The sequence below is a fragment of the Sciurus carolinensis genome, chromosome 12 (genome assembly GCF_902686445.1).
Source record: "Sciurus carolinensis chromosome 12, mSciCar1.2, whole genome shotgun sequence".
Classification (NCBI taxonomy): domain Eukaryota; kingdom Metazoa; phylum Chordata; class Mammalia; order Rodentia; family Sciuridae; genus Sciurus; species Sciurus carolinensis.
In genome coordinates, this window is record NC_062224.1 from 30,094,993 (window position 1) to 30,117,917 (window position 22,925).

General features: G+C 32.4%; 1 pseudogene; it reads right to left on the reverse strand.

Annotated features, from left to right (window-relative positions):
- Nucleotides 1–13,517: 13,517 nt before the first annotated feature.
- Nucleotides 13,518–14,243, reverse strand: LOC124961480 (protein Mis18-alpha-like; annotated as a pseudogene).
- Nucleotides 14,244–22,925: the final 8,682 nt, after the last annotated feature.

Consider the following 22,925-nt stretch of genomic DNA (forward strand, 5'->3'; position numbering starts at 1 on the left):
ATTCCATCTCACCCCAATTAGAATGGCGATTATCAAGAATACAAGCAACAACAGGTGTTGGCGAGGATGTGGGGAAAAAGGTACACTCATACATTGCTGGTGGGGTTGCAAATTAGTGCAGCCACTCTGGAAAGCAGTATGGAGATTCCTTAGAAAACTTGGATTGGAACCACCATTTGACCCAGCTATCCCACTCCTTGGCCTATACCCAAAGGACTTACAATCAGCATACTACATAGATACAGTCACAGCAATGTTCATTGCTGCTCAATTCACCATAGCCAGATTGTGGAACCAACCTAGATGCCCTTCAGTTGATGAATGGATAAAGAAACTGTGGCATATATATATACAATGGAATATTACTCAGCCATAAAGAGTGATAAAATTATGGCATTTGCAGGCAAATGGATGAAATTGGAGAATATCATGCTAAGTGAGATAAGCCAATCTCAAAAAACCAAAGGAAAAATGATCTCGCTGATAAGTGGATGATGATACATAATGGGGCATGGGAGGGGTTAGTTTAGGGTTAGAGTTAGGGTTAGGGAGGGGGGCAAGAATGGGGGAAGGAAGGACTGTATAGAGGGAAAAGAGGGATGGGAGGGGTCGGGGGAAGGGAAAAATAACAGAATGAATCAACCAACATTACCTTATGTAAATTTATGATTACACAAATGGTATGCCTTTACTCTATGTACAAACAGAGAAACAACATGTATCCCATTTGTTTACGATAAAAAAAGAACATAATAGGGAAAAGAAGGTGTCTTACATCCATAATGAATATGTAGTCTTCTTTATTCTTGGATTATGTGGTGAATCTCAACTTTTAATAACAGTAAAGTATACTTAGTCTTAGTGAATTATTTTGGAATAGTTTGCGCTGGATGCAGATAATAAATACTCCACTTTGGATGTGATTATGTTAGTACCTGTCAACATTCCTGTTAAGTTCATATTCTACCACAACTTGCTAAGAAATTTCAGTGATGTAACTTATCCGTTTTTGCCAAAAATGCATCTTTTATAATTTTTAAAAATCATTTAATGCTTTTCAAAGTAGTTTGTTACTCTGCCACTATATATTGTTTTCATTTTGTGAAATCAGTATCTGGAGTTATGTGAGAATTAAACAGAAAAATGCCTGCTCCAAAAAAAAATCCTCTGGATAGAAATTATCATTTTGCAAGAGTTTTGCCTTCAAACCTGAATGAGATCCATATAATTGAGACTATTGTGATTTTGACAAAACTATGTTAATTTAAAGGTGCTAGGCATACTGGCATTTACCCACATGTTTTATTTTAAATGATATTTCTTTAGGGAATTACATAGCTTTAATCCAAGTACCCATGTCCCATGGTGGCATTTCTTTAAAAAGAAGGAGATAATCAATCTGATCCAGAATATACTCATGTTTATTTTTGTTAAGACAGTAATAAAATAAAAAGAATCAATGCTCTAGGATATATGGCATTTGGAAGCATGGCTTTTATCCTGACTTGGGAAAAGAGAATCACTTTGATGTTATCTTAGGACTCCTCCAAGGCTTCCATAAATAACAGTAAGAAGATTTTGCATTTACCCCAAATTTGGAATGAAAAGAAGAGTCAGTTCCAAAGAGAACTTGATGGGCACAAGATGAAATCCCAGCAGCATTATTGTCTTCCATCTTGAACACAAAACAGGTAGTCAAGTTGGCTTACATGGAGAAAAGGGCATAAAAATTGTTTAACTATAAAGTCTGAACTTCATTCCTTATAATGGAAAGCAGTAAGCATAATATCTTCCAAAGTTTATAATAACAACCACATGACCAAAGAAATCAGAACAGTTACCAGCATAAATAGAATGAGTTGTTTTGCATACAGGGGAAATTTTGCATTTTGTTCTTATTAATGACATGAATTATAAATTTCTTAATAAAAGTTTCATGTACTTTTCCATAGTAGTAATGGTAACAGAAATAGCAGGTGCTACAGTTTGTTTGTTGAATATCCCCCAAAGGCCCATTTATTAAAAACTTGATCCCCAGAGTGGTGCTATTGAGATATGGTGTAACTTTTAAGAGGTGAGGTCTAATGGAAGGTTAATGTGTCATTGAGGGCATGCTGCTTTGGAGACTGTGGGACCCTAATCCCTTCCTTTCTTTTTTACTTTCTTTCTTTTTCTTTATTCCTTTCTTCTGTTTTGTTTTTGTTTTGTTTCTTCCAGGGCAATGAGGTGAGTGAATTTGTTCCACCAGACACCAATCCTGCCATGATATGTTGGCTTACCTCAGGTCCCAAACTACAGGACCAATCAGTTATAAACTGGAACTTTCAAAACTGTGAACTAAAATAACCCTTTTATATTTACAAGTTAAGGATTTTATTGCAGTACTAGAAAACTAACACTATAACGCTTTCCATTAACACCCACTAATAATCAAGGTATCATTAATCTTTTCAAAGACTCAAAAATGTTGATGATAATACCTACATTTTACAAATAGGAAGAGCAATGATTTAATAGATTGTCAGTTGACCAAGAATCAGAAAGATTTTAAGTAAATTAGAACCTAGGTTTATGTAAAGTCCATGCTTATCTACCCATTCTCCTATTTACAAATAGTTTTGTATAAATTTCTTTTTTGCTTGAAAATAGAGTCCTATGTTACTATGAATAACATAGAAATCATCAATATATATCTATGGTGTTGATTACTGTCCTTGGATCACATCGAGTGCTACTTATCTCCTAACTTAATAGTCCCAGATATTATAATTTTAATTCTTTCCTTTAACTATATAGAATTTTATTCTTTCTTTATTTATTTATTGGTTGGTTTATTTATTTATTTAATATCTTTAGGGCTGTTTCAGGTGTCTCACAAGGTTGTCAGTGTACTTACCCATCTTCCTCAGACAGATCCCTCAAAACTCCATTTCTAGAAAATTTACAACTTTCATGTTTCTGTTAGTGACATGATCATAGAATGACACTTTTCATTAAGTGGTTCATGTATAATTTAAGTATATTAATTCTCTTTTTTTTGAGACAGAGCTTACAGTATTTTATATGGATACTTTGAGAACCTTTATGGTGCTGGAGATGGTGGCACACACCTATGATCCCAGTGCCTCAGGAGGCAGAGACAGGAAGATTGCAAGTTTGAGGTCAGCCTCAGAAATTTAGCAAGGACCTCAGCAACTTAGTGAGACTCTGTGTTAAAATACAAAGGACTGGGAATGTAGCTCAGTGGTTAAGTGCCCCAGTGCCAAAAACAAAATAAAGAAAATAATCTTTATGTTTATTTTCTGATATTCATATTTTCTTGAAGGAATAATTTCCCAAAGAAGCAAACTCTGGGAAAAAGTGAAAATTTAAGTGAATTTTGTAAAATTAACTTTTTGTTTCATGCTTGTCACATTATAAAGACATTATTGACAAATGTGTTTTTTATACAAAATTTGAAAAATTGTGTTTTCAAAATTAGTAAATATAGGCACAAATAAACATTAAATCCAAAATAATGGGAAGAATCACCTGTTCTGGGAGATTATTCATAAAAGTTTCTGTAGAAAATAATCCTCTAGAGTTTTTTCACAGTTATTATCCCTTGGAGATTCAATGCCACAAGGCTTTGGAAAAGGATCTAAAATGTCCTGTAAAAAGTAAAGTTGGCTACAGTGAATTAACCTAACATTTTCCCCAACAGTAAATATATATACACATGAACACGTATATTCATGTTTATGTATATAAATACCTATGAGGCAATTGCTTGTTTGCTTATTTTAATTCTATCCCTCATCCTTCTTTCTTCTATTTATAAATGCATGTAGCAGACAAAAAAACTCCCCTTTGAAAATGACTTATTGTCATTATCCAACCTTTAATTATATAGCCAAAGAAAGACTCAGTATTCAAAGTTTGAACTTAATATTATAAAGCATATTTACTAAAGAGGAATATTATCTTAACACAGCTTAATTTTATGACTTGCAGTATATGTGAAGAATAGGAGAAAAAAGGCATTAAAATAATTTATGTTAAAGAAAATTACTTTTCTGGAAATATAGCCTACAAATTTATTTTGTGTCAAATGTAATTTAGAGTGACAGCTCATCTTTTTGAAGTATCACAGATGCAAAGATCAACTCTTCCTGTTTATTATTCTAGTAATCTCTTAAAGGAATTCTGGCTTCTCTTGTATGTCTGAGTTCCCTTGGTATTGTTATTTATGGAAAAGACTACTTACTTTAAAAAAATACTGTAATTATAAAATCATAAAATATAAAATTGAAGGACACTTATGGACTGTTTTATCACATCTCATAATTTGCATATATATATGTGTCTGTGTGAGACTAAAGCTTAGTGAGTTGATTTGTTCATTTTATCTCAGATTGTACAACCAGTGTGCTGAGCTCTTATTGTGCTAAGTCAATAATCTAGTCCAGGTAAAAACAAGATGATTGTAAAAATCTCATGAAAACATATTTGGAAAATGCATTTTCATAAAAAATTTCCTCACAGATGTATGAAAATAAAATCAAGTGGTGTATTAGAAATAAAATGTTATTTAAAATGTAACCATTCTGAATGCATTGCTTCAAAATTTGATTAATATTTTATTTTCTGAAATATAATTATCTTATGTTAATTGTAATGGCATATACAATTTTTTCCAAGGTATTGTCTCTTAATAAACTGATCAGTGATATTCCACTAAATAAATCTAGATGAGCAGACATTAAGCTGCACAGATGCAAACATTCCTTTGGACCTTTATGAATGAGCTCCCGCTTGCTATGCTTCAGTATGAAACAGATGTGTCATCTGCTTCTTCCCATTATACTACTTTCCATCTTCACTGTGTAGAAGTCAAGTCTTTCATTTTCTTTTTAAGGGTAAAGCAGTCACATTTAAAACTCTTTTTTCCTCTTTTGTGGCTTTCATGCTAATAAAAGATTGGCTCCCCCAAGGTAGAAAAATGTTTTCAAGCACAAAATACAGTAACATGGTTGACAACCTGGTTTAACAATTTGAATTAAGAATGATCATTTCTTTAGATTAATAGAAATGCTCTCAAACAACCAGCATCTTGTACCTTGTACCATCAGTATATTCTGTAAATTGAAAGGACAGAGCTTGGATAAAAATGTCAACTCCTTATCAAAAAAAAAAAGAACAAAAAAAGATTAAAATAATAGACTAATTCATTGTTGACACAATGTTTGCAAGCCTTTTTGACAAAGACATTGTCCACTCTGCCATTCGCAAAGCAACTCATTTCAGCTTTCTGACAGTGTGTTTTCTTACAAAATTGCTAAAGAAGATTGTTGATTTAGGGGACCCTCATGGACTTCCTTTCATCTTTTCTTTTCTCTTGTTACTCTGTCAGACACCAATAAAATATCATCCCCAGAACTCACAAGCTAAGTGACACAAAAAACAGGCATATAACAGAGGAGGGAGAAGAAGTTCTGTGACTTTGTGTGTGTGTGTGTGTGTGTGTGTGTGTGTGTGTGCGCGCACATGCACATGCACATGTGATGTAAGAGTGCCACAGATGTTTGAGTGCTTTTGAAGCAGGGATGTGTTTCTCAGGCACTAGTGATTGTTACAATAAGTAATTGTGGCTTGCAAAAATAATTTAGAAAACTGAATTTTTACTTGAAATTCCTTAATTTCTAATTGTTGGCTTATGATATGTGTTGGATTTTGTCTTCCTCAGGATCTGTGCATTGAGATCCTAACCCCTAATAACTTAGAAGAGAATTAGAATAGAATTAGAATTTTATTATATTTAAAGATAAGACTTTTAAAGAAATAATTAAAGGAAAATAAGGTCTTGACAATAAAGCATTATCCCAACGTGACTTCTTTATAAGGAAAAGACATTAGGACATAGGCAATGCACACACTGGGGTGAAGACACAGCAATAATGCTCCACGTGCAAGTCCAGGAGACAGGTCTCTAAAGAAAGTAAAACACTCTAACAACTTGGTGATCATAAATTTCCAGCCTCCAAAGCTGTGAGAAAATAAACCTCTGTTGTTTATCCACCCGGACTGTCTGTTATGATGGTCCCAATAAACAAATAGTCTTTCTTTTCAGAATACCTTCCTGGTCAAGCAAAAAACATGCCAAAGTTTCCAGTTTTGCCCAAATTCTGATAAATTTTCCTCTGCTTTATTTGCTCATATTTTACCAAACTGTATCTATAAAGTAATGTTAATTGGCCACATGCAGTTTTTGTTTATCATATTTTAAAATTTAAATAAACAATGTACTTTCAAATAATTATAAATTCCTATGAAGACATGAGGAATAATAAAGATGCAGTATACAATTTACTCAGTTTTCTCCAATACTAACATCTTGCAAAAATAATAATACAATATTGTAACCAAGGTATCAGATATACCCAAAATAAACAGAGCATTTGCCTTACATTTTCATCCATGAAAACATGGACTTTTAATGCCCACATTCCCTAAGCAGAATTTTCAGTAAAAGAGAATATATTAGTCAGGGACCAAACTTAAATATTATGAATATGAAGATGTCAAATAGTTTTGATAGAAAAATACTTTTTGATATAATAAACATTTCAAGCTCTTCATATTTTAGATGGGAGAGTCCTTTTCCTGCTGTTATTTGAACACTAATTGACATAATCTATAAGCCAATGCTGGATCATAGTTTTAGGCAACCTATCTCTTTCTTGATTTTAATTGCAATTGTTTTCTAATGTCAACATATAGTATTATTGTTTTTATAATAAAGCAATTTTATATATAAATTATTTTCACTTCCATTTTACTTGGAGTTTTGATAATGACTACATAAATTTTTCTCATTTTAGTATCTAGTACTATAATAATATCTTGTGTTATTTCTGATGTAACTGTTTACATTGGTAGATTTGATGAGTGTTGCCTTGATGGAATAAGACAGTCATAAATTATTTGGATACACTCTTGGTTTTGAACAGCTAACTCCTTATTTAGAATTTTTCTGTCTGCATTTATCAGGAAGTATATAATTCACTTTTCTTTGCAGCTCACTTAGCAGTAGTGGATGTTTAATTTTGACTTTCCTTAAATATATATGGGAGCTTTCCCTCTCTGCCTGTGTAATCATTGTTCTTATATCAAAGTTATGTATTTTTGGAGAATCTAATGCCATAACAAGTCTATTTATTTTATTATAGTCATGTTAAAACAATTTGCACAATGATTGAGAAGTTGAAGTATATATTACAAAGTTGTCACAGTCATAAGAGAGAGAGCAAAAGAGTGACTGGGAGTGGGCAAGCAGAGAATATAGTTTTAACAAAGCATGGCTCATTCAGATATCCTGCATTTAATTCTAACTAAATGTTGACTAGTAACCATTTTTGAGGAAATGTGACAGGAAAAGCACAGTGGCATCTAAGTACAAGGGGACAGTGCCCTTGGCCCACTTTGAGATTTTCCATGTCATTGCTCTATCCTCTGACAAATTTTTGTTCTTTAAAGTGCACTCTGACCCGGGTTATCCAGGGTTGAAACTCACTGAGTCAGAGACAAAGGGAATAGCCAGTCAGCACCTAAATACAACCTTCCTGTGTGATTTGATTGAGCAGGAATAAGAGTATTTATTGCCAACTGGAAATTTGCCACAGACATTCTCAAGCATGCTTAATCCCAGCAGTAATTAAATTTTAAGTGAGGAAATTGCATTAACTGTTTTAGATCACAGGGGCACTGTTTAGTTCAACCTAAAGCAGTAATTTTCTGACTTTGACCCAAATGACCCATTAGAATTAATGACATTTCAAAAATTGCTTATTTCTCCCTGCAAGTTCACAGGAGTATTGGCTGGGTAACTATCTAAATTGTATCAGATGACACTAGTACCATAAGGGAGGAAAGTTCATTGAAAGATTAGGGAAAAATAATTAATTCCAGATTAGTTAGATGTATCTTTTTAAAATGATCAACACTAGGTAAACTCTATCAATATAAAAATGTCCTCCAGAACAAATGCATTCTGATCTTGCAGCAATTCAACTGAAATATTTATGTCCATCCTTAATGAAAGCATTTTAAAAGGAAGTGAATTGAATTGAAGTTGTCCTATAATACAACATAACAATTTAAAATATAATTCCAAGGGAAATAGCAAGATTAAAATTTACTTATTTACTGACTTTTTCACCCTCACATATTAAGTAAGAAGACTGAGTAAATACCTTAGCAAAGATAAAAGAAAATAATAAATATTTTTCTAATCATGAAATATCCAGGTCCCCAGTTATGTAGACACTATCACCCACATACAATTAATTCAAAGGAAAATACTGGTTCCAGTTAATGTGCAGCAATTTTTGTAAACAAAGTAACATGGGAATGGAGTATAGAGTATAAAACAAAAAGAAGCAAGTAGGTAAACAAAACTACTTAAAGCACTTAGATCCCAAAGAATGATAGCAGAAACTATTTCTTCAGTCACATATGAATTAAGATGTCAAAGAAGAAAATTTAAATCAAAAGTTGGTGAAAAACCAACCATAAACATTTTTTGCTTTAATTTTACTTGTTCTTTTTATTTATACATGGCAGTAGTATCTATTTTGATGTATTTATCTTTAAAATTAAAAAAGAATGTCTTTGGTTTTTCATTTGGAATAACATTTAATGAAAAAAAAAGAAAAAATAACAACAAATTACAAATGACTTCTGACTACCATTTAATAGATATAGATTTATAAATCAATAAAACCCTAAAGAATAGCATACCATCACTGCTATATTGAAGGTGAATATGGAAATCCTCAAAACACCAAAGTGAAGCTATATACATAGAGAGCAAATAAATACAGAAAGTCTTTTTGCATTGTAAGTCTGTTTTATCTTATGGTAGTTGTATCTGATTGCAAATTTTTAGGACTCTTCCCATTGAAGAATAGTGTCTATATTTTTCTCTTTTAATCTGGAACAAATTTAATCAGCACAATGCAGGAGAAGTGATTTCATAACTTCTGAAGGTAAGGCAGAAAAAGCCATGCAGCTTCCATTTGTTTTGGGAGGACTTTTAATCATTAGCAGAATTCATCATCCTTTAAGAAATATGAAGTATTATAAGACAGTCATGACAGAAAGACCAAATGTGTGTGCTCTGGGGGATCATTCAGATGAACTCCCACCAGATTGTTGTCAATCTTAACCCTGGGAGAGTCTGTTGATCATTCAATTGACAGAAGCCCCAGTCAATATTTGACAGCAACCACATGCAGATTCCAAGTAAGAACTTCCCAACTAACTATTTTCAAATTCTGTACTCAGCAAATTGTCTGAAAAATAAAATAACAAGTTTTACTTTTAAGTAATATATTGTGTGGCATTAATAAGCAGAACAATAATGAATATCCTGAAATGGAATCCTTTAATTAAAAAAATAAATAAATGAAAAACTAAAAACAAACAGAAAACTTTAAAACTTGTGACCCTAAATCTGGAACTAAGGTGAAAGGTGGAATCTGACAAAGACTTGAGTAGTTGGATAATAGCCTTAAGCCTGTGAAGAGATTGTTGGTGAGAGTTGCAGAAAAGTGGAGAAAATACTATTGGGATTTGGAGGGTAGGGCTCCATCTTATGTTGTGTGTTGTAGCAGGAAAATAGAAATTGTACTAATGAACTCCATGGTCCAGTGAAGATTTCCGTGCAGTGGTGGATGTGCCACAGTCTACTTCTGGTGGCCTATTTTTAAATGTGAAGAAAAGAACTGGGTGCAATGGAACCCACTTGTAATCCCAATGGCGAGGGAAGCCGAGGCAGGAGGATTTCAAGTTTAAAATCAGCCTCAGCAATTTAGCAACTCAGTGAAACTTTGTTTCTAAATAAAATATAAGAAAGGGCTCAGGATGGGACTCAGTGGTTAAGTGCCTCTGGGTTCAATCCCCTTACCAAAAAAAAAAAAAAAAAAAAAAAAAAATCCAGCACTTAAAAACGAAAAAGTGAGCAAAGTAGATTAATGAAAAAGTGATTAGTGAAACAATGAAAGAACAAGCAATCCAGTTTCAGACATAATTTATAATATAAGGACTTTCAGGGACTTGCAGGATTCAAATATGAAACCATTCCTCACCTTCATCCATTCCAGAGAAGACATTTAAAGTAGGAATGAGACTCACTGCAAACATGAAATCCCTGCCATTTCAAATGAACATGAACTCAGAGAAGAATGAAAGCCAAGGTGTATTTATGATGTAACATCATTGTTAAGAACTAGATTTAAAGAAGTTCTTATTGATTCTTTCCAATACTCAAATGATCTTAAAGTTCATGTTTTTTAAACTAAGAAAATTAAATCAGCATGTAATAGTTTTCTGCTGTCTCATGTTTATTGTAGAATTCTTACTTATCTGTCCATTGACCAATGAAAGAATAAAGAAATTATCCATATGTATCTATGCTTTTCTCTACATTATCATTTACTATTATAAGACTTATTTGTGTTGTTGCATGTATCAGTAGTTTGCGATTTTAGTGACTGAATTGTTTCAGTATATGACTATATTACAATATTTTTCATTTATTCTAGTCTTGAGGGACTTTTGGTTTTAAAGTGAAGAACTCCTAGGAGCATTATTTACAAGTCTTTATGTGGATATATGGTTTTATTTGTTTAGTAAATATCTAGGAATTATTAAATCATAGAGTATGAATAAATATGACTTCAGAAAAGATGAATAAAAATTTTCCCAAGTGATTCTCCATGCTTTATTTAGAAGTTCCACATTTTTATGACTTCTAATGTTGTTATTCATTTTGGTCTTTGCTCTTTTAGTGGGTGGAGTGTGTATTAAAGGTAAGCTAAAGTGTCTTTAAAGTCAATTTCTCCTATTATACAATCTCCTATCATACAATGTGATTGGCCAAGAGGGGTGGTTCTAATGCTAACTGTGTAGGGACACTCAGCAAGGTCTCTTTGCTCTGCATTCTTAGTCTGTATGTGCAGCATTTCTCCCTCTAGGATCATACTTTTAAAATTTTATTTATTTTCTGAGACACTGCTCCTTATAGCAGGAGGAATCATAAGGAATCATATCACTGTTGTTCACATATTGAAGACTATGCCTTAGCAGTTACTTGTTGAATAACCAAAGGAAAATTTAAAAATAAGATTACTAGAAGAACCTTTCATTTATAAGATGTCATTCTGGATTCAGAGATGTTATCAAATTCCAGTCTAGTCATTTTGCAGATGTAGAGAATTAGTCAAACACTTACCTGTTTTGACTAAATGTCTTTATATTTACAATAGGGATATGGCACATATCTGGTTTATTGTGTTGCTGTAAGAAACAAATATAAAGGTCCTCGAACAGTCATCTGAGATTTTTAGTATTTAACAAATATTAGCTATTTATAAAACATATATCAGTGTTTTCTCCATCTTTACAGTATTTTAAAATTAAATATGCTTATGAAAAAATAAAGGAATGAGTGAACAAGAGGCACTTAATTTTAAATATCTCCCAGTCTCAGAATTAAGTGAAGGGCAGGATTTCTCTCAGCTGCATTCTAGGGCATGTGTTGTGACTGTCTGTCTGTAGCTGATACTGCAAGCAGGAGTCTCACCTTCTACTCTTCATGTCCATGGTACCTCAGTACCTCTTGCTGGTCTTTGGGCATTTTCTCCTACTGCCTTTTCCTAGAAATCTGTTCTCTCCATTAGCTCAGTAGCAGGAATTGCTATAGGATTCCAATTTTACCACCTGCCTCACCAAATTACTATTGGTGGGAGAAAATCTCCACAGAAAAATACACACTGAGGTAATTCTTCGTCTTTCATAGCTATGTTTCTTTTTATTAAAGTTAGATATTTCATTCTCAAGTACAATTTAAGCCTGAATTAAAAATTTTAGCTTCTGGCTATTAACATCATTTGCCTTGCTTTTCTAGTTTTTATTACCTTTTAATGGAGCAATATGGATTAAGTTGTTGCACATTTAAAAAATACAATTGGTGAGGATCAGAGAAACTTAGAAGTTAAAAAAATCAATAAACAGAATTACATTGTTATTAGTGTTTTAGACATTTTCTTCCAATGCTTAGGGTCTTAACAAGCCCAACCTATTTTCTTCAACAGATCTGATCCAGCTACATGGATTACTTCAGTTCAAAAGAAGCTTCCATTGTCAAAGAAAGCTTTCAAAAAAGTGTTAACTTTCTTTACTTCTTTGTGTACTTTAGAAGAAATTGCTCAAAAATTCAATTATCTCTTTGGATCTCATACCAATAGGAGGAAAGCATCATTAGGAGTCGTACTGAGAACTCAGATGCAAGAAAGTACTGTACCCGGGAGTTACCGACATGAAACTATAGAAATGGGATTTAATTTCCTCTTCTAAGCTCAATATATCGAGCTTAATAGGTAACCAGAAGATTCTATTCAGTGTAGTTAAATTTAGAGAATAAATTGTTACATCACAAATACATTCCACACCTGCCTTCAATTGAGCCTCAAAAATCCATGCCAGCTTTGTCTTGTTCCTTTCATTTAATTGTGGTTTTATTAAAAATCAATTTTCCAGAGAATTAAATAATTGATTTTCAAATTTTGTCAGTTTTATCATTTCCTTTAGAGAAAGAATTGCTGAACTTTTCATTAAACCAGTTCAATGGACCTACCCAATCTGTTCTTTTTAATTATTTTAAAATTTCTAATTTTATGATATTGAGATGGAACTCAGAGCCCTTGTACATGCTCAGCAAGTATTCTGCCACTGGATTATATCCTCAATTCAAACTGGTCTATTTTTAATGTGATTACTAATTTATTTGGTATTAGATATGTCATTTAACTTTTACTTCCTAGTTGTTTTCCTCTTCTGTTTATTTTCTTTTTTTTTTTTCTGTTTTAATATTTATTCTCTTCCTGGTCATAAAAATAATACATGCTCACTATTAACAAATGTCTCACATTATAGAAAACTGAAAAACCCCAAATTCCCCCAGAATCCTACCCCTCAAGATGCTTATTGCTCTGGTAAGATTTTTTAGCATACAATAGTAAATAGCATAAAGAAGAATCCTAATATACACATGTGATACTCTGTTCTACAAGTTTCCAAATGGTTCTGACAAATAATTCAATAGACAGGTTCTCCAGAGAGCTGTAAGCATTAACTTTTAAAGAAAATTCAACCACATAGTAGGCAGAAAAACCTCTGAATATTTTACCATTCACTATTTAATATTGTCCAAAGTATTAAAAGTGACATTATTCTTTAAAAAATAAGAAATCAAGAATAATGTATCTGATTCAGAGAAAATTCAGAAAAATCATCCCAGTTTTATATCAAAATACAAACTCCTAAATTCCAATTCCAGCAAGTATCATAAAACAGTTTAAAAATTCTAATGTGGGAAACAACTCTTTACCATAAAAATATAGCTGCAGAAATAATTCTACAATTCCTCTCATTTAAGAAATAAGGGATGGGAAAGAATGAGAGACATGGAATGAAGTTCAGCTATTGCAACTCCTGAAAGACAATTTTGATTCAACCTCACCACAGCTTCCTTTGCAATGCTTTAAAGACATCTTCCATCTGTTTTAGAGACTTTTCTATTTCAACTCGGCTTTCAAGACTAAAAAGCTCTTTATCTTCAGGCATAATTTGTTTTACAGAGGACCCTATACATCGAAAGTATAATTTTCGATGGTTTCAACACTGAGGCAAAACAAGTCCCTCTTATAATCTAGATTCTTGGGAGTGCACCTGTATACGTGGCCAAGCTTGAGGGAGCAGCCTGTAGAGTACAAAGTCTCAAGAATGCAACCATTTTCATCTTTACATTTGGAAAGCTTTTGCTCCTTATCCACAGAAACATTACAGGAAACGCAGCGCAGCAGGATGCAGTTGGTGTCCTCCTGGCCGCTGACCCAGCTCAGCGAGTAGCCCAGCGGCCGCCAGCAGCCTGAGTACAGGAACGCCAGCGGGTTCTCCGCCGCAGCCGCCTACTCCTCCTCCTCCTCCTCCTCCAGCAGCGCCTTCTCCCCGCCGGCCTCGGACGCATCCGGGCTCGCGGAGTTCCACATGCCCGCCCTCTGCTGCAGCAGCTGGTAGCAGCTCGAGTCCTCAGAGATCCGCCTGCTCAACAGCGAGGAGTCCTTCCATTTGTCCTTGCGGTCACACGAGCGGCAAGTGGAGGTGCACCTTGGGCGACAATCCGGTGACCAAGAGCCCGCCATAACCTACAAAGCGCCCGCGTCCCAGAGCGCCAAGGGAAAAAAAACCCTTCTGTTTATTTTCATCTCCTTGTTTGCCGTTTTGGGGAATTGTTTACATATTTTGCTCCTTAGTTGTACATTCTTCCACTCTTAATTTATTGGTTGACTTAGAAAGTGCCACCTGTCCTTTGGATAACTAATATAAAGGAATTCTACAATTTACTTCATATAGCACTGATCTTAGAATATTATTTATATTCATGCCGTTGTGTTTATGTATACAGTTTCCAAGTATTAAATAGAAACAAAACTAGAGAAAGAGATAAAAATCAAAAGATATGTTTATTTTTTCACGATATCCTTGATATTTTATAAAATCTATTAATTACAGAGTAAGTCATTGATCTATAGAACTTTTTGTTGCCTACCAGAAATTTTATTTATAATTATTATTTTTCTACCAGAAGAATGTGCCTCAGTATATTCTTGGCTATGTTTTTCTGATGACCAACTACATATTTTCATCTAAGTGTCTTTATTTTACATTTACTCTTAAAGGATATTTTTGCTGTTTATAAAATTACACTTCAGTCATTACTGATTTCTAGTACTTTGTGTCATTTTCATCTCTGCTAAAATCTTTCAGCTTGGCTATTTTATTTTCAGTTGTATATAATTAGGTGTTAAGATACAGAATGTTTTTTAACTTTAGTTACTGAGTTTTCAACTGTAAAATTCCAAAATGTTATTTCATAGTCCAAGTCTGATGATTTCATAATCTGAATGACCTATGGGCCCCGTTTAAAAATTTCTTTTCTCTTTTCCTCTTTTGGTTTCCTGTTATATTGTCATGTCTGTACCTATTCCAATTACTGTATCTTGGTTTCATAAGATTACATGAAAAGTTTTAGAGACAATTTTAAACTCTGAGGAATATTTTTTTACTTTTAGCTTTGGTCTGCTTGTTGGCAAGTGGATTATTTTAATCCATGAAGATGTTGAACTCACTTATATGTGGGCTTCTGTTTTTGGAAGGTTAGCCTGTTTTCAGGAAGATTTAAAACATAGCATATAATCTTCCAAATCTGACAGGAACATGTCTTTCTGTAAGCTATTGTTGCTCTTTAAATTCTGCTGTGATTTATGCCTATGCCAACTTTCCTCACATACTGAAATTCTGCTTTTCTCAAATACAAAAATGTCGGAAAGTAAGTTGCAGCTGGACATTAATGTTTTATCTCATCTTTTCAAGAAATGACTTTTATGCACTGAAATTGGTTGATAAAGAAGAAGTCATAGGTGTGCAATAATAGAATACTGATAGATTGTTTCTCCTTGCTTATTTTCTGCAATTTCATATTCTGCAATTTCAGTCCCTTGTTAAAATAATTGAATATACCTTCATTTATTTGTTGACTCAATCAAGAAAATCACTATTTCCATAGTTTTTCAAATTGATTTAAAATAAGCATGTTTGATTTTTCCCTCCAATTTGCCTCCGATTTTCAAAAAGCATAATATTTCTTGCATCACATGATTATGTTTTACTTAAATTTCTCTTGTACTACTACATTTGTGTTTTATCAGTAATCTTCTTTAACATATAGCTCATCAATTGACCTTGTTTGGATATTCAAATGGAGAGGCAATTTCTTAATATTCTTCTTTTTTAATTTTTAATTTTAAGAATATTAATATTCTTATTAATTTTTAGAATAAATGTTATTTTCTATTTTTCTATCTTATCCTATGTAGAAAAATAGTATATATTTCATGAATATAAATTAAAGGCTATACAATATATAATTCTATGATCTAATATATATTATATGCTACATATGTGTATATATATTTTATAGCATAAAATGTAGTACAGTTTACTAATACAAAAGTGTTAAATTAGGATAATATAAAATTTTAATTAAATTTAACATTTTGTAAAATATACTTGATAGATACTTTCTCTCTATTCCTGTTATGTTTTCATTTTGTTTGATATTCTTTGTACAAAACACTAAGTATCTATGGATATTCATACAGATAAAATTCTAGTAAAAAAACTTATTTCCCATAACAGTAAATTTAAGTGAATTAGACTTTGGATATTAAAAGTAATAGTATTTCATTTTCTTAGTGATGGTTACAGTGAAGGAAATCACTCAGTCTCCCTTCCCCTGTGACTTTACATAGCCATTTCATAAACTGGTAAATCAAGCTATCTATTTCATCTTGAGAAAAATCAAAGAATCTTCTGTGTGATAATGATGTTCTTTTTAAAATTCTCTTTTAAAAGTGAATTAATGGAAATTATAGGAAGGATTCACATTTAGTTAAACCCATTTTGAGAAATTAGAAAAAAAAAAGTTGTAACAGGAGTGTTATGAGGTAGTTGGAACTGTCAACTCTGTACTAGGCCCTGTGCTAAGCACTACAACACACTTATCAAAAGGATATTCTCTTTATCTTAGTCTTATTCTCACAATAAGCCAGATAAGGAATACAAAACTGTGTCAAAAGTTAAAAATAAATGACTTTATAAAAATAGATGTAAATATTCTGCTCTAAAAGATATTCCCATTAGTGAGAACTTGGGTTAAATTTCAGCAATAACAACATACACAATATTTCCTATATTTAGTATGAATACATTTAATCACTTATTAACCTAAACTAGCCTCATTCATTATACTCAATATTCTCTTGGATAGTTTTATAAGTAATTTTAATAATCTAAAATTTTATCAGTCTTGGTATCATGGAAATTTTGCATCAGATAATTCTTTATTGTGAGGAGCTCTTCCATTCTTTGTATGTATTTAGTAACAATCCCTTGATTCTACATATTAAATTCCAGTAACATGCTCCTCAGAAGTGACACATCAAAATGTTTCCAGACATTATCAACCCTCAGGGCAGTGCAAAATCACTCCTATTGAGAACCACTGACCTGGAAGATTTTTATAGATGCTTTCATAGTATATTCAAGACTATAATGTTTGCATGTCTTAGGCAGCTTTTAAGGGAGTCTGAGAGATATCATCAGCACATAAGTACATTGCTGAAGACAGAGCCTGAGGGTATATCTCTTTCAACCTCCTTGAAGGGCTGGAAACACCAGAGTAGTTTTTTGTTGTTGTTGTTGTTGTTGTTGTTGTTTTGTTTTGTTTTTTTTTTTGCGGTACTGGGGACCAGAGTAGTTTTGATGATGCAGAAATAAGCAACAGTTCACAGAGCAACTGCCTTAATATAGAATATAACATGATAGAGGAGAGAATTAGAAAGAGATTAGTATATCTAGCTGAGAATAGTAAACATTATCATTCATTTAAAATTCCCTATTATTTCAAATTACTTCCTCTTCAAACATTATAAAAAATTACTTCCAAACGGTAAAACAACACAAAAAACTTACCTCTTTTTTTCTCCAAACTTTCAAGAAAAATTCCTTTATCCCCCAAATTACAAAAATATATTAAGTACATGAGATTTTGATATGGCAAATGCTTAATTTTGGCTCCCTGTCTGGTAAGGATACCAGCATTTATTTGAGACTGATTTGTCATTTCCCTTCAATATGTAGAATCTTGCCTAAAAATTGAATCAAATTGAATGTTGTGTTCCTTGAAAATATGTAAGTATTATCTTACATTAATATTAATTTACTGCAATATTTCAGCAACAACAGAGTTCTTTATATAGAGAGATGAAAGGAAACAGGTGGTATCATTTGATTATTAGCATTTGGTAGCAAGGGTAAGACATGGAGAATTTTAAGGGTTGCTTAGCACCATGGGACAATTTTCATCCTGGCACATGGGCAATTAGCATGTAGTGTCATTAACTTTAACTGGAATTGTGTGGCTAATCTGAAAATTTCACAGTGTATCAGTACAAAGTTAGGTAATACAGGTGTTTAATTGTTGATGAAACAAAAATCAGCTGAATTAATTAAAAGATCAAAGAATAAAACCTCATTGCTTGTGTGCAAAGGTAGAAAAAATTTAGGTTACATCTGATATGGAAGATCATTTCATTAATTAACCAGGAAAAATCTATTGATTAAATCTTAGTTGTATCTAATGTAGTCAATTTACTGTAGATATGACTTTTTAGCTCTCCTCAATAAGATAAAGGAACTATTAAAAGTTGTATTGCTATTATTTTGGAATGTGTGATCAACTCCCTTAGATATTCATTTGTATTTTAATAAATTCTATGAAATAATAACAAACTCTTTCTAAATCTCACTTTCATTTAGCTAAATAGTAAGCCATCTTAAGTAAACTTCTTAACAAAATGTACCACATACGCCTAGGAATATGCTTCTGTAATAGGCACAATTTCTAAAAATATTTAGGCTACCTTTTAATTTACTCTTATCCAAGAATTATTGCCATAAGGAAATAAAATGAATATGCTTCTATCACCAAGTAACCTAACATTAGGTCTGCCTTCTCCAGATAGACACATTTATTCAGTTGTCATTTTTGCAATTTGTTGCTTGTATGCCTCATAGTGAAATATTATTTTAATTTTGAAAACATTGCCTATATGTGGTAAAAATGGATGAATTTTTTTTTGAATTTGAGTTCTTTTCACTGTTATTAATTTTATGAGTACTATTCACAAGGGATTTGTTAACAGCAAAAGCATGTCATCATGTGTTCACAGTTTTCTTAAAAAATGTACATTATACATTTTGTAGAGTATACACAGTTGTTTGGAAATGAATGATTCCTGCTGGTGGACAATATGTGTCTGTGTGTTCATTGAAATGCCTGCACTCTGAAGGTTCTAAGTATGCATTAAGTAGAAATTAATCTTGATTACATATACTCTACATAATCTGTAGATTTTTGAATACTTAACAAGTCTTCTTGCAACTCACATAATCCTTAATTCTCTGAATCTCTGTTTGCTCACATATAATTAAGGTGGTAATAATATATATAATAATGGTAGCATTAAGAATGAAGAAAGAGCCAGGTGGTCATGCACACCTGTAATACTAGCGACTCAGGAGGTTGAGGAAGAAGGATTGCAAATTCAAAGCCAACCTCAACAACTGAGCAAGGCCCGAGCAACTCAGAGAGACCCAGTGTCTAAATAAAATAAAATAAATCAAAATAAAATAATAATAACCAAAAATAATAATAATAACAAAAAAAGAATGTTGGGAAGGTGGCTCAGTGGTTAAGTGCCCCTAAATTCATTCCCCAATACAAAAAAAAAAAAAATGAGCATGGACTATTTCTCATTAAATGCTGAACCTTCTCCTTCCACACTTTAGCAAAAGAGTAACTGTATACCCCCTAACTTTATTGAATTCATTTGTCAGTTCTAACAGTCTTTGAGTAGAGTCTCTATTTTTTTCTGTGTAGCAAATCGTGTCATTCGACTTCCTCCCTTTCTATTTGTATGCTATTTATCTTTCTTTTTTTCTTTTTTAATTTATTTGTATTGTAAACAAATGGAATACATCTTGTTTCTCTGTACTTGAAATAGAGGCATACCATTTGTGTAATCATACATTTACCTAGGGTAATAATTTTTGACTCATTCTGTTATTTTTTCCTCCCCCCACCCCTCCCACCCATCTTTTCCCTCTATAAAGTCCCTCCTTCCTCCATTATTTCCCCCTTTCCACCCCCCATTATGTGTCATCATCCGCTTATCAGATCATTTTTCCTTTGGTTTGTTTAGATTGGCTTATCTCATGTAGCATGATATTCTCCAATTTCATCCAATTCACAATAGCTATTTATCTTTCTTAATTTTTGTGGCTAATATTTCTAGTACTATGTTGAATAAGACTTATGAGAATTAATATCCTTGTCAGATTCCAGATCTTAAAGGAAGCATTTTTAGTTTTCCCCATTCAGTATGATATTAGTTATTGGTTTGTCTTAAATAACATTTGTTATGTTGAGGCAAGTTCCTTGTGTACATAATTTGTTCAGAGTTTTTATCATGAAGGAATGTTTGATTTTAATAAATGCTCCCTTCTTTCCTCTATTTTGATTAGCATATACTGTGTATGTTGAACCATCCTTGCATCCCTGGGATAAATTCCACTTGATCATGTTGAGTCATTACTATTATTATTATCATTGTACTGGGGATTGAACACAAGGGTGCATAACCCCTGAGTCACGTCCCCAACATCCCCAGTCCTTTTCATTTTGAGACAGTATCTCGCTTACTTGCTTAGGGCCTCACTTAGGGACTCAGAAATTTATGCTGTGGCTGGCCTCCAACTTACAATCCTCCTGCCTCAGTCTTAGTGTTGAGACCGAATTTTCAACTTTAAGAATTCATTTTAAAATATAAACTTGAAAAAGAGCCCCAGCTAAAAATAACAAATTCCTCTGTGATTTTTTCCCCCTTTCAACATCTCCATCCTGACTCAGTCTCAGAAAAAGCATCCAGTTCCTGCTTCCCAAGCAATTCTGTGGGGAAATATTTTTATTTCTTCTTTCTGTTTTAGTTTCAGTTTCTATTTGTTTCTCTCTCTCTCTCTCTTTCTCTCTCTCATGACATTTGTCAGTGTTTCAGCTTGCATAGATTGTACTGCTTAGTGGAATGTCCAAGTTTATTAAAACATTAAATATGTTTAATTGCAAACTCTCTTTTGACTCCAGATTCAAAAATTTAATGAATCAATATCTTGGTTTACTATAATTACTACTTTGGGAAACTTCAAAGCCTGACCCTCCCATTTTTAAAATATCTATGCCTGACTCACAACTGTTTTATCTTTTAAGAAGTTAATTTCTTGAGCATCACTTTTAATGTTTCATAACTACAACTACAGAAGGTTTATTGTGTGTTTTTTAAAATATTACACTCCTTTTCATACTTAATCACTTCTCCAGTAAAAACTAAATCTACTCCAAATACTATTATTTTTCATTCATTAAAATTTAGTTGGGCCAATAATAGCTTCATAACAGTTTATGTCAGAATTCACCAGAAACCTTTACACTGAAACCACAGTGCATTGCTAATAGAAAGTTGTGTCAATTATTGTTCATATTAAAAATTAATGTACACTGATACTAACATCTCACTTAATTCATGTTAATATATAAACATCTTTTTTTAACCCCAAATATCAATCATATAATAAGTTTCTTAAAATATGTCTAACTAAATATTTATTTTCTGGTAATTTGTACTATATTGAGAAGAGCATGAACTAAATGTGAACCCAATGCTTGATGGTATATTTGTATTTGGCAGTTTCTAATTAGAAGATTGTGAAATAGAATTCTTGTGACTGCATCAGCTTCTTATGGTGAATGTTCTAGGATGAGCGCAGAAAACACAAACATCTCAATGAGTTGAAGAAGTAAAATACAATTATTTACTTATATTTATTTTTATTCTATTAGCAGTATTACATATTTTTATTGTTGTGAACTTACTATATTTTTCTTTATTGAACACAGAGGAAAGAAGTACTTTGTTATTATTCTTTCAGATCTTTCTAAAATTAATTTTCCTGCAAAAATATGCGACTAAAATTTTCCTATTTCATGGTAGAATAAGAAGGAAAAATATAAATGAATAAAATATTGTACTTAAATGGATAAAAATGAACTTTATACAAACACTTATCAGAGGACAAAATTATGTTCTATTCAAGAAAACAAACTAATATCACTTCCCTAACACAATATGCATATTAATACTTTTGCTAATTTAGTTATGTTTTGTTCCTAGTTTGTGTTGTTTTAGCTTGTTTGAATGAACTCACCTATTCTTGGCTGGGGAATTGTATGGCCATGTTAATTCACTTTGACCAAAACTAAACAAGCAATTTTTCAGGTAGGGACTATGCAAAAGACTTTGGTAAAATGCTACCCTCAGTATATTAATGTGTTGTGCTTCTGTTAAGAGGTAATATTTGAATTCCTGTTTTATAAGGCAAGTTGGATTTATTTTTATATTATAGTCATAGCAAAAGCCTGGATTATCACAAAACAAACTCAGCAATTCAGAATGGATTTTTCTTTTAAGTGGCAATTATAGAGTTCTCTTTAAATAAAAATCTCATCAAGATATGCATCTAACCCCAAAGAAATATGCAGATCCTTTGTCAGGTTAAGAAGTGGTTTTAAATTGACCACTAAATTAAGTATACTGATTTAATAAACTTGGACCTTTTCCATTTTCTAACTAACATGGGATTTATAGTCAATTAAAGTTGAAATATTGAGAAGATATTTTAAGACTGAACAGAAGGCAGTGAAGCAATTTTTGTAAAAATCAAGCTCCACATTTCAACAGCTGCTGAGCAAATATCTAAAAGTTAGATCCAGATAATACCTAATATTTCAAATGGCACATATTTCCCAAGATAAGCCACATGCTCTCATCTCCTGTATGACCCACTTCATTTTATGATAATATGAATGTATACATATTCACATTCACATACATAATGTATATGTAGAAATCAATGTCCATTAAGAACTATGACAGAAAATCTCCTATGCTCCCTAACCAGACTTAGAGGCAGAGCATCACCAATAACCTTCACTTCCCCTGAATGTCCTTCCACAGGACTTCCATTTCATTCCTTCCAGAGATTAGCCAATCTTCTAAACTGTGTATTAATAATGGAATTCAAGTTGTTTGGCAAAATTAGAATTTATTCCTAAGTATTTTAATTAGCTTTATTTGCTTCTGATCTCTCTA